This window comes from Ceratotherium simum, chromosome 15, assembly GCF_057802395.1.
Source record: "Ceratotherium simum simum isolate JZ-2026a chromosome 15, ASM5780239v1, whole genome shotgun sequence".
NCBI lineage: Eukaryota > Metazoa > Chordata > Mammalia > Perissodactyla > Rhinocerotidae > Ceratotherium > Ceratotherium simum.
In genome coordinates, this window is record NC_141914.1 from 8911746 (window position 1) to 8925165 (window position 13420).

Genomic DNA, 13420 nt, shown 5'->3' on the forward strand with positions numbered 1-13420 from the left:
CCATAGCTGAGGGGAAAGATTAAGAATAATTAGGCAGGGGCTGGCCCTGTGGGATAGCGGTTAAGTTCAGCGCACTCCATTTCAGTGGCCCAGGTTTGTGGGTTCGGATCCCGGGCGTGGACCTATACCACTCATCAGCCATGCTGTGGTGGCGACCCACATACTAAATAGAGGAAGATTGGCATAGATGTTAGCTCAGGGCTAATCTTCCTCAAGAGAAAAAAAAAAAGAATAATTAGGCAAGGAAGGATGATATAACAGAAGGTCAGTACAACCACATTGAGGAATTTGTATCCAATAGTTGGCAGAAAACTACTGGACTTTTAATTAATAAGCACAAAAGTGGAATTTTTTTTCAGATAACACACAACAACAAAAATAACAAATACATGTAATGCTTCTCTTGTGATGAATAGTTTAAATAAGTCTCCTTAAAATCCTTATGGTAACTATCTGCGGTAGATCATTAACCTCAGGTAACAGACAAGAAAACCGGGGCACATAGTGTTACTTAAGTCACCCATTGTCGCCATATAATCTCTTATAAAACCAGACAATGAAACCCACAGCGTTTGAGTTCATCAAACATTAGATGTTGCACCTATTCTATGAACAAATGTGATAAAGCAAAAAGAGACAAAGATCAGGTAAAAGGGTTTGGTACCTGCAAGTTGGAAGCTTACATCTCAGCACTAACAGTGAGAATAGGGAGGAAGGTATAAATCTAAGAGTTCTTGTAAAGGATTATGGTCCAAGCTTTCGGAAAATATGCATTTAAGGAGTGAAAGAAGAAATAATATCACAAGAGTTCACTTAGGAAATGGGGAGTATAATAGTGTAGTTGGCACAAATGTAGAAATCGGAGAGCAGGGTTAATTAGTGGTGAAGAATGATGGTTGCTGGATGTAGAGTTTAAGGACTTGTAAGAACTTTACTGGGAAGGTATTTATAGGCAGCTATAAAGCAGATAGAGAATCAATTTAGAGCTTCATGCCAAGTAAACTTTAAGTCAAAGTAACTTTTCTATCATTGTCTTTCTGTGCTTGAAATTTGACTGCAAAAATTGAGATCGAGAAGAGATCTTGGTCTAGCTTCAGATGAATAGCTGTAGCAGCTGTGTCTAAGACTAGTCATTCGCAGAGGTGGTGGGGGCAAGCTCCACAGTCAGCTTGACATTTCGTTCAAACCAAGCTGCCCATCTGCTCTTCTAGACTAACAGTGCTGCCGCTCACAAAAAGAGGATATCTCAGTCATCTATGACTAGATTTGGGAAGCAGACATGCAAGAAATGATGGATGGCTTTACTTCAGCAGAGTGTAGAGTAGCAGTGGGGAGGACAGAGGTGGGAGAGTGAGGAGAGTTGACCAGAGGCTGAGAAGAAGGCCAGCTTTCCCTTAATTAACCTTTTGGTTCTTTACTCTTTCTCCCTCTTGTCTTGGGGTTTAACGCCATTGAGACCCTCCATCTCATTTTGATTTTATTACTAATGTACCACAGTAATGATGCGTAAGGTAACCCCACATCACGTTTTCCTGTTCTTCTAACTCAGAAGACCCATGGCAGTAGATGCTAATTGGTCTATTAGCCTACCCCCAAATCACAGAGATGGTCATTTATCTTTCAAGATAACCAATCTGCGTACAATCTTTTTCTCACCGTCCTTCCTTTTCTTCTCACAGGGGGAAGAAAACCAGAGTATTATAGAAACTGAGTTGAACACTAGCCCCGAAGAAGAATCAGTTTAAACTTCTTTGATCTGGAATAATCTCCATAGAAAATCTGTTACGATACAGAGTCAGAGAAAAGTATCCTTCCCTCTCAAGCCATAGAGGCCACATGTTCCACAGTTCATGAAAGAAAACAAGAAGAATAAATCTTGAACAGCAATCCCAGTCTCACTTCAGCAAAGCATCAGTCTAGAAAGAATCATCTGAATAAAGATCCACGGCACAAACCTAGGAGGATTTCATTTTCTTGATGTAGCCTGCGGTAATGCAGATACTTGGGGGTCAGCATCTAATTTGTTGCCAGGTTTTATTCAAGATATGTATCTGTACAAGAGAAAAAGCAAAATCTTGCCCCACGTGTGACATGTAACAATTTACTTGCTTGGCTAATAATAATATATCACTTTTGTGTAATGAAAATGAAATCTATAAAAATGTGGATTCATAGGTTGTTTTTTAAACCCTGTAGCAAGAAGGAAAGTAGCTAACCACTACCCACAGTTCCCAAATCACTTTGCTTTTATTTATTTATTTTCAGTCATCCAGTAGAAGAATGTTTGAAAACCTTTCAGTTTCACAAAGCCGTACTTGATTTTCTATTAGCTCCACAGATAAGATAGCCATCAAAATAAAATATACAAAAACATTGGGCTATTCTTTTATACCTTAAGAGACCACTAACTATATAGTTCTGTGAAACATATTCAACAGACAAGTGTTTCCTTTTGTACTGACTTGCAATAAATTTGGCATTTCCTTTCTCAAACAGCTTTCAGGTTTTTCAAAATGGTTGCAATTTCAAGTCAAAAATGGTTTATTTATGTCTTTATAAAATGTTTACAAAGACCCAGTCATCAGACTCTGTGCTATTCACAAAGGCAGAATGTATTATTTCTAAAATATAATATTCCTTAATCTCCAATGGCAGTCTTTTGTCTGACAAATTCATGCACTTAGTACCTGGCTTAAGCTTAATAATAACAAGTCTAGAGTCCTCTGCACCTTAAGGAGGCTGAAAGCAACGCCGTCTTCAGGATGCCTGACAGCTCCACAGCCATCTAGTCAGCATTAAGGATGTTGAGCCGTTTTATTGTTGCGTCCTTCTACCTTATCTTCTAAGTCCATGCGAAAGTAACTCACATTCAGGTCAGCTAAGTATCCTATAGAGAAGTTACTTTCCTATAATAAAGTCTGTGCATGTGTGTATGTGGAGAGGGTATTAATGATAGTACGTGCTGAGCAATTCACAACCACTTTGTGTTGTTGTTTTGCTGTCCAATGATACTAACAGATCCACTCAGATAAATTAACTTTCTTAATTGAATTGCTTCACTTGGTGGAAACAGCCTAAGCAAAGCTTACTGCAATGAACTTTCCAGTATACATATAAAAGATTATCATTTTGTTTTCATATTAACAAACATTAAAAATGGTCAGGTTTATTTTTGAAATGCTTTCTTTCTTTTCACAAAAATACCCACTAGCCTGCATTCTAGCATGTACTGGTGCATAGGAGGGTAGAAAAGTTTTGTGGTTTTCTCCCAGGTCATATGTTGACATAACCTGCTGGTGATGTGTGGTTTTGTTTTAAGGATAATATTTGAGAAGACTTGAACAAAGTTAGAGGAGTTGATGAAATGCTTTGTTTCTTTTTTTTTCTCTCTTTTCATCTCTTAAAATTCCAGGGAAAGTGGTCCTGTCCCCAACTCCAGGGATAAATTTTGATTGGACTAAGCCATCATGCAAACCCCATACCCCTTTCAATGACTTTTTTAAGTAAGGACATTTGACACAATTTTGGCCAATGAAACATGAAGGCAAGCCTGCTGGGGACTTCTGAGGACAGTTCCTTTATTAATATAAATGAAGACATACATGCTGACGTTGTCATATCTGTATCTAAGGCCTGGAACCACAGTAGTTATTTTGTAATCATAAAAGGACCAGGTGAGGACAAGCTGAATACACTCCTTGGCCCTTCCCCAAAGGGTCCTCCTGTTCTTTGCTCATTAAATATAACTGGATAAAGAAGAATACCCAATTTCCTGTAGAACCATCCTATGGAAGATTGTTGGGTACTCAAAGATCCAAACCTCCATCATGACCCACCTATTAGAGTAAGGGTGTATAGAGGTTATATAATAAATAGAGGCCTGACCCAAGTCTGATCTACACAGACTTGTAATTGCTTTCTAACTTCGGAATGTTAAATCAGAATGGGCATGCTTTTAGTCGACGAAACTCTCACACTGGAGTCCATGACAAATTGAGTGCTCCCTGTTACACATGAGCAGGTCTAGAGGGTACAAGTTAGCTACACAAATAAGTGGTCCAGACCCCCATGTCACCTACCATTTTTACGTCTGTGTCTCTCCCTTAGCTCATACCTATGGCCTCATAGAGGATTCCCTATGATCACCTATCAGAGGAAGAAAAAAACTCAAGCTTTGTTCATAGAATGAGTCCGCTTGACATATAAGCCCAAGCTGAAAAGTGAGTTGCTGCTGTACTGTAGCTTCAGTAAGGGGTAATCCCAAAAGACAAATGGAGGAAATCCCCTCAGTGCACAGAGCTTCAAACTGTATACTTAATCAGTTACTTTTTGTAAGATTCATGGGCAGTGCATCACTACTTGACTGGTTGGTCAGGGATCAGAAGGAGCAAGATGGGAATACTGGGAATAGGTGGATTAGGGGAAATGGCATCTGGAGGGACTACATACCAAAAACCATTCATAAGTGGCTGGCCAGAGAGAATGATAAAATGGACCCTTAGGGTTGTAGGTGAGACATCAGCTTGGAGATAACACCCTGCAATGATAGGGAAATGTCCTTCAGGATGCAGAACCCAATGGCCACTGTATGGCACAGTATCCACATTCAATAGAATACATATGCCCATGAACCAAGATGGGGAATTAGGAGAGTCCCTATTCATCTTACTCATCTTCAATCCCAACAGCCCATTTGGAATTGGTGCTTCCCGTCCTCTCAAATGTGGGCTCTCTAAAACCAGAGTCCTGTTTTCCAGAGGAATAATGCTTCCACCTGAGGATACAGTGGGAGTCCAGCTAAAAAACCATGGCTGCTACCAGTTTGGGGCCCCTATTCTGGTAGATCAATAGTCACAGGAAGGAGTTACCCTACCGGCAGAAGCAATCGACCCTGGTCATAATTAGGAGATAGGATTTCTGCTACGTAATGAGCTCTAGGAGGTGCATGTTTGGCACTCAGGTCATGCGCTGGGGTATCTACACTAAGAACAGCTTTGTGAGCTGGGAGTAGAAAATAACTGTGCCTGAGCTTGGCCAAGTGAGTGTAGAGTCGCTTCCCTAGAATGCGCCACACTGGTACGGTCAGTGAGGATTACAGTGGCCGTCAAGATATATGGAAAACTAGAAACCTTTTCCCAAATTTTCTGGACTAGGTAAATCTCTCAGAACTTTTAAATGATCCTGGAAAAGTATCAGTAGCCGCCACAGGCATAACTGAGATTTTATTTCCTGCTAACACTAAAAAAATGGAGGATCCAGTCAAGTTTTTTTTTTTTTAATTTAGAAAACATCAAGATATAAAGTATTTATTCTTTCTACATATTGTCACGTTATGGAGCATATTCCTCTCAGATATGTGTCTGAATACCACGTATGTTATCTCACCTAAAGGTATTAGACTACCAGATCTACTAAACAAGGTCTTGCCTCAAATTGCTAAAATGCATGTAAAATATTAAAATACTTTTTCTTCTTTAGAATTTCAAGTATGTGATTCATTCATATTTATGTATATTACATACATATAATATAAAATGATATATCATTTTACAAGCAGGTATTCAGGATTCAATTATTTAGAATTTCATTAGAACTTTCCTTTAATGATTTCTAACATGTTAGAACTAATTTTGTTTTTTATTCATGTGTGAAAAGAGATGGACCTGTGCTTGAAAGCTAGCTTGCTTATGATTTTTCTAGCTATGTGATGTTAAGCAAATTACTTAAACTCTCTCAGTTATCTTTATCAATATTATTCTGTATAAATAATAATTTCTATCTTCTAGGTCCCTATAGATATTAGATGAAATAATTTATGCAGCATACCTAGCAGGTTGGTGGCACTAGGTGGATGTTATTCTGTTAACGAGGAAAGAAATAATTACCCAACACACACTACGCTTTGAATTTTTAAAAATATTTGACCAACTGTTCCCAGAATTACATCATATATAAGACATCCAGAGTTCATAGCATTTCTCTGTTCCTTGCAAACACGGCACCTATTGTGAGGCTGCCCAGGTTCCACCCTCATAGAGATCCCACGCAGTCGTTCTTTGCTGGCTTAGAAAGAGTGCAGGTTCCTTCTGCTCCTTCCTGACGTGCTAGTTGTAGAGAGTATCTCTGTGGTCTGCGGGAGAAGTGCCTGCTCTCCCTGTTTTTTCCGCAATTCCCCTCCCTATAAACTCAAGTATTAATTAGGAAGAGGCTAAACTATGAGTAACAGAAACCCAAAATGACAGTGGCTAAATGAAATATAAGTACAATCTCCCTCATGCAAAAGTAAGTAGTGGGCTGTCCAGGAGTGATAGCGTGTATCTGCGACACCAAATCTTTCTACCATGTGGTTCCGCCACACATGGCCACCGTAACTGAGATCAACTCATGGTTGCACTGGCTTTAGCCATCATGATGACATTTTGAGTGTCAGGAAAACAGAAAAGGCAAAGAAGTAAATAGAGGCAAAGTGGATGCACAGACCCACTTGGAAAGAAAGTGCCCAAATCTGGTCTATGACACGCTACTTAGATTACCTTAGACAAAATTTATTCCCGTGTCCTCAGTGGGTTTTCAAAGAAGGCTAGGAAATGATGTTATTTTCCTGGGAGAAATAGAACTAAAAGTGGAACTGTTACTGTAAAAGAAAGAGAAAAGAGATATTGGGGAGAATTAACAGTATCTGACATGACCCGCCACAAATCGCCTTAGTCTGAAACATATCTAAATCTCTCTCAAGGCTCTGACTTACGGAATGTAAAATCAGAAAGGTGTGCAGACTATTTCCACCTTCTGCCCATCTTCATATCTCCTCTGAGGCACTGAACAGGAGCAGGCCTTCTCCATTAACAGATAAAGAAGAAAATTCAGGGGGAAATGAAGCTTAAATTACAATTTGAAGTATTGTGGAATTATGTATGTCAAGTAACTGACTTAATAAGTACTCAACAAGTACTCAATAAGAGTTAGTCATTATAGATTATTATACTGAGTAGTCCAGGGTATTATACGAAGGGACAGGATATTTTTCAAATTCTGCATAATGATGTCACATTACCGCCCTCAGATCCTCCCTGATATACTGTTACTATTATTTTACATCTAACTTGAAAGGGGATAAAGTAATGAACAACTAAATACTCTACTAACAACTCACAAAATTCCCTTTTATAGGCACATCTACAGATCATCTATAGAACATCAGAGCATAACATTATTTGTTGTTAATTTTATTTAGATACCAGTACGATCCACACATGTATTAATGTTAATGACAACATGATGTAGCAAAAAGAACTCTGGATTAGGAATCATAAATTAATGACTGAAAGAAAATAGTCATATTGCTTTTAGTTACTAGTTCTCTGACCTTGGGCAAACAATGTTTTTTTCATTTCCTTTATTTATTTTATAGTAAAAGTAATATGTGATAAGAAAGTTTACACATAGGTATATATTTTTTAAAAATTAACAATCTTGGGTTGGCATAGGGGTTAAGTTCACATGCTCTGCTTCGGTGGCCCGGGGTTCGCAGGTTTGAATCCCGGGTGTGGACATACGCACTGCTCATCAAGCCGAGCTGAGGTAGCACCCCATATACAAAATAGAGGAAGATGGGCACGGATGTTACTTCAGAGCCACTCTTCCTCAAGCAAAAAGAGGAGGACTGGTAATGGATGTTAGCTCAGGGCTAATCTTCCTCACAACAAAAAATAAATTAACAATCTTTCCTCACCTATACCATTCTTACTGCCCAGAGGAAAATGACATTAATATCTTCATGCATATCTGTCCATGCTTTTCTTCATAGCTACACAAATATGTGCAAATATATAAACGACATTGGTAAAATTGTGCTTTATTTCTACTGGAAATAAAGGAAAGGATTGATTGTATTTGCTTTTCTCGCAAATACATTTTAGTCAAGCTTTCAGATATATACATATATGTGTATATATTACAATAGAGTCTCATTATTCATGGCAGTTTCATTCTATAAAGTCACCCTGAATACCGCACTGGTGAATACTGAGTCATTGTCCTAGGCCAAATTCACGGTTAGGTTCCTGAAGGTCTCTTGCCGCAAAATTTTCATCGACCCATCAACATAACGACCTTGTCTTATGTGTATTTCTGTTTAAAGACACCTTGTGTAACAAATACTGGTGATTCATCAGCACTGAACTCACAGACAACAGCAGTATAACCCGCGCCTGAAAGAAGCCTATCTAACACACGCACTTTCTCCACAAGGTACATCTCAACCTTCTTGCGCCTGGAAACACTACACAGCCTTATGCACTATACTTGGGGGGCCATTTTAAACAGCAAAATCACCAACAAACAGCCCAAAAAGCAGTGAAAAACGTGGCAATAAATACACCACAATCAGGACACTTGTTTATAGTATGAGAGCTTAAACAAGAAGGCAGAACTAACCTCTTATTCAGTCTCAGCTAGAAACACATGCATTGGGCAATTCAAATTTTTCGCCACTCTGCACATGACTGTGAAAGTGCTGTGAGTATTGATTTAGGTGTTATAAATAAATTTTAGCAAGTAGAAGAGTTTACAAATACAGAGTCCAAGAACAATGAGGATGGACTACGTACAGTCTATGTTATATATATGCACACGCACATATATACACACACACATGTGTAAAACTAACTCATATCTTAATAACAGTATACTCTTCCACAGGATGAGTGCCTCACATTTATTTTAGGGTAGTTGAATACACGTTTGCACTATGTCAATACCCCCTTTTGAACATTCAGGTTGATTCCAATTATTTTGCCATTATAGCAATGCTGCGATAAATATCCATGCATATTTAGTCTCAAAACATTCATATTTATATAAATCTATGAAAAGTGACATTACTGGATAAAAGAGTAGGTACATTATTTTATTTGAATAAATAGTTCTTTAAAAATAAGCTTCCAAAAAGGTAGTAGCAATTGACTCTCCAACTGGAAATACATAAAAGCAGCAATTCAGAGAAAAGTTACTAAATCTAGTTTTTCATGCTTCACCTGTAAAAAGTAAAAACACATCAATTTCTCAGAATTGTAACAAATATAGAAAATAATATGTGTGGAAATAGCATATATGTTTTAGTGCTACCTGTTGACTCACTTGAAATTGCACTGCTCTGAGTATTCCATGAAAATGATTAACCAATATTTAACCATTTTTCTAATGGGCCATCAGATTATTTACACTTATTGTTATTATATTCTTCTGGATCTTTTCTATAAGATGAGATTAGTAACTTTTATACATTTTGTTGAATCATTCCACATATTTTTTATTTAATTTTATAACAGAATAAATTTTTCCTAGAAACAACTTTAATAGCCAAATAATGATCAAACATGTAGTTGAATATACCGCAATATATTTATATTCCCCTATTACTAGACATTTAGATTTTTTCCCAAACATTTTTTCAATTAACCTTATTGCTGTATAATTTTTATACAATAACATGAACTCGTTTAAAGAGTACAATTCAATGAATTTTGAAAGTTATATATACTTATAAAATCATTACCACAATCAAGATACAGCACATTTCCTTTCCCTAAAAGAATTTTCTCATATCCATTTTCGGTCAATTCCTTCCTCCAGCCCAGGACTCCAGAAAAACAATGATCGGCTTTCTGTAACTGTAAATCAGTTTGCATTTTATAGAATTTCATGTAAATGGAATTATATAGTGTGCACTTTTATCTGCCTAGGTTCTTTACTGAATATGATATTTTTAGAATTCATACACGTTGCTGTGTGTATCAGGCGCCCAGTACGTTTTTATTGCCGAGTAGTATTCCATTGCTTGGACATACTATCATTTTGATTATCCATTTACCTGTTGATGGACATTTGACAGTTTTCCATTTGAGGGCTATTTTGAATAAAGCTGTTGTGAACATTGATGTACACATCTTTGTGTGGTCTTCAGCTTTCCTTGTGGAATTGCAGGATGGTACAACATGTATCTATTTAACTTTATAAGGAAACTATAAAATCGTTTTCCAAAGTGCTTGTGCCATTTCCCATTTCCCATGTCCTCACCACCTTACTATTGTTAGGAATTTTATATACTGGTATTTCATTGTGATTTTAATATGTGTTGTCCTAATGACTAATGATGCTGAGCATCTTTTTTTGTGCATTTTGGCCATTTATGTATCTTCTTCTGTGAAATGCTCACTTAAATATTTTCCCTACTTTTTTTTTTTCCCCCAAAGCCCCAGTAAACAATTGTATGCCATAGTTGCACATCCTTCTAGTTGCTGTATGTGGGATGCTGCCTCACCATGGCCGGAGAAGCGGTGCGTCAATGCGTGCCCAGGATCCCAACCCGGGCTGCCAGTAGCAGAGGGCACACACTTAACCCCTAAGCCATGGGGCCGGCCCCCTACTTTTTTTGTGTGTGTGTGTGAGGAAGATCAGCCCTGAGCTAATATCCAATGCCAATCGTCCTCTTTTTTGCCAAGGAAGACTGGCCCTGGGCTAACATCTGTGCCCATCTTCCTCCACTTTATGTGGGATACCGTCATAGCATGACTTGACAAGTGGTGCGTCGGTGTGCGCCTGGGATCTGTACCTGTGAACCCCTGGGCCTCGGAAGCAGAGCGTGCACACTTAACCACTGTGCCACTGGGCTGGCCCTCTCCCTCCTTTTTATTAGGTTGCTTTCTCAATATCAAGTTTTGAGACTTCTTTACAAATAATATGCACAAGTTCTTTGCCAGAGAAATGTATCAGGACTATTTTCTCTCCTTTTGTGGCTCATCTTTTCACTTTTATAATAATGTCCTCTGAAGACCAAATTTTTTTTAGTTTTATAAAAGTCCAGTTTATCGTTATGTGCTTTATGGTTTGTGCTTTTTGTGTCCTATATAGGAAATATTTGCTTGCTCTCTTTTGTCCTAGGAAGTTTCATAGTTTTAACTCTTAGATTTAGGCCTACGCTCTTATTCAAGTTAATTTTTGTGAATGGGATGAGGTAAGGGGTAAGTTTCCATATGGATATCGAAATGTTCCAGAACTACTTTTTTAAAAGTATTCCCCTTCCTCATTGAATTGCCTTAGCACTTTTCTCAAAAATCAATTTATTATATATGTGTGGATCTGTCTTTGAACTCTCCGTTCTGTTCAGTTCATCTGTATTTATCCTTTCACCAATACCACACTTATTTCGATTATTGTAGCATTAATACAAGTCTTAAAATCAAGTATTATGAGTTGTAATACTGCGATTTATAATAAGAAATATGTATTTGGTCTTCCTCCCCATTTCTGGCACAAAGCTCCTAAAACCCTTGGAATTTCCTGAGCCATAAGAGCAACGGGAAGAATCTTTTGTTATAATATTTGGTCTTTTGTCCTCAGTTCCTGAAATCATTTCAGAGCCATAAAGGTGAAATGGATGTCTTGTTATTCATAACAAGTCCATTCAACTGTCACTGGTGCACTCCCTAAGCAGCTCAAGGAAGTTTAAAGGTGCTAGCCACTCCCTCAAGGGTGTTTTTCAAGGCTATGTTGGGAAGAGATACCAGCATCAACCGGCCTGAACTAGATGAGCCCCACTGCAAGGGCAGTGCCTGCACAGATGACCTAGAGATGACCAGAAAACACCCGTTTCCTCATCTTGACACTAAAATCTCCACCGTAGGAGGAGCTGGGCCATATTAGCATAAGATGTGAGGTATGTGAGAGCATGTTTTCAGACTGTGCCTGCGCCAGCTAAGACCCACCCCTACGTGTGATGACAACACTTCCCTTTCCAATACTCATTCCCCACCCGAAATAAAAAGACCTGCTTCTCTTTGTTTGGGGACAGCCACAACTTTGGAAATGATTCCGTGTGGTCTCCTATTTGCTGCAAGTGTATTTTACTTTGAGTGACAATTACTTTTGGTGGAGAGTCTGATTTTAACTCACTAGGGAGCAAACTCATTTTGGTTTGGTAGCACAACCACAACTGAGTTTAAGGTAATGAGGTGACTTTGGAAATCCTCTAAAGATGGGGGTGCTGGTTGCCAGGGGAGCCAACCACTTGATTAGAGGGGTGGAACATTTAGTCCCACCCCCTCCCACCTCCTGAGAGGGCAGAGGGCTGGAGATGGAGTTCAATCACCAATGGTCACTGATTTAATCAACCATGCCTATGTAATGAAGCCTCCATAAAAACCCAAAAGGATGGGGTTCAGAGAACTTCTGGGTTGGTGAACACATGGAGATAGGGGGAGAGTGACATGCTTGGAGAAGGCATGGAAGCTCTTCACTCTTTCCCCATACCTTGCCCTATGCATCTCTTCCCTCTGGCTGTTCCTGAGTTATATCCTTTCATAATAAACTGGCAATCCAGTAAGTAAAATGTATTTCTGTGTTCTGTGTGCCACTCTAACAAATTAACTGAACCTGAGGAGAGGATCATTGAAACCTCCAATCTATAGTCCATCGGTGAGAAGCCCAATGACAACCTGGACTTGTGATAGATGTCTGAAATGGGAGGAGGCTCTTGTAGGACTGAACCCTTAACGTGTGGGATCTGACCCTATCTTCCAGTAGATGGTGTCAGAATCGAGTTGAATTGTAGGACAACCTGCTGGTGTCTCATAGAATTGCTTGGTGGTGGTGAAAACCCCACACACACATTGTAATTGGCAACCAGAACCCTTTTATGAATCGGCTAACTTTGTTCTTCTTTATAAATTGTTTTGTCTATTCCAGGACATTTGCATTTCCATATAAATCTTAAAATCAGCCTGTTAAAATTGGCTTGCACTTTAGTGTTTCATTTCTTCTTTTTCAATCTATATGCCTTTTATTTATTTTTGACTTACTGAAATTTCCAGGCCCTCCAATAAATAGGCTGACATATTTGCCTAGTTTCCAATCTTAGGGGGGAAACTCAGACTTCATCATTAAGTATAATATTAGCTACAGAATTTCCATCAATGTCCTTTATCGGGTTGAAAAAACTCCTTTCAATTCCCAGATTGCCAAAAGTTTATATCTTGAAAAGATATTGATTTTGTCAAATGTGTTTTTTGTGTATTATCTTTTTTATATATTGCTAGTTTTGATTTGCAATTATTTTGTTAAAGATTTTTGTATCTATGTCCATGATGTACATTAATTTATAATTTTCTTTTCTTAAAATACCTTTGTCTGGTTTTGATATCAGCATAATACAGTTCTCATAAAATGAGTTGGAATGTACTCACTCTTCTATTTTCTGAAATAACTTATGTAGGATTGTTATTATTTCTTTCTGAAATGTTTTTTAGAATTCACCAGTGAAACCCTCTGGGTCTGAGATTCATTTACAGGAAAGTTTTTAATTATGAATAAGATAACTTTAGTACATTAGAGATACTCAGAATTTTTATTTCTTCTGCTGTCA

The 13420-nt window shown here is 38.2% G+C and overlaps 1 protein-coding gene and 1 long non-coding RNA gene across 2 annotated transcripts in view; one reads left to right on the forward strand and one right to left on the reverse strand.

Annotated features, from left to right (window-relative positions):
- The window catches only part of LOC147915113 (uncharacterized), a 55694-nt gene that overhangs the window by 15587 nt on the left and 26687 nt on the right, over positions 1-13420 (reverse strand). The window lies entirely within an intron of this gene.
- Positions 11562-13420, forward strand: part of LOC147915115 (uncharacterized) — a 90263-nt gene continuing 88404 nt past the window's right edge. The window contains exon 1 of the long non-coding RNA XR_015554422.1: positions 11562-11716. This is a non-coding gene — a long non-coding RNA (uncharacterized LOC147915115). The remainder of the gene's footprint in view (positions 11717-13420) is intronic.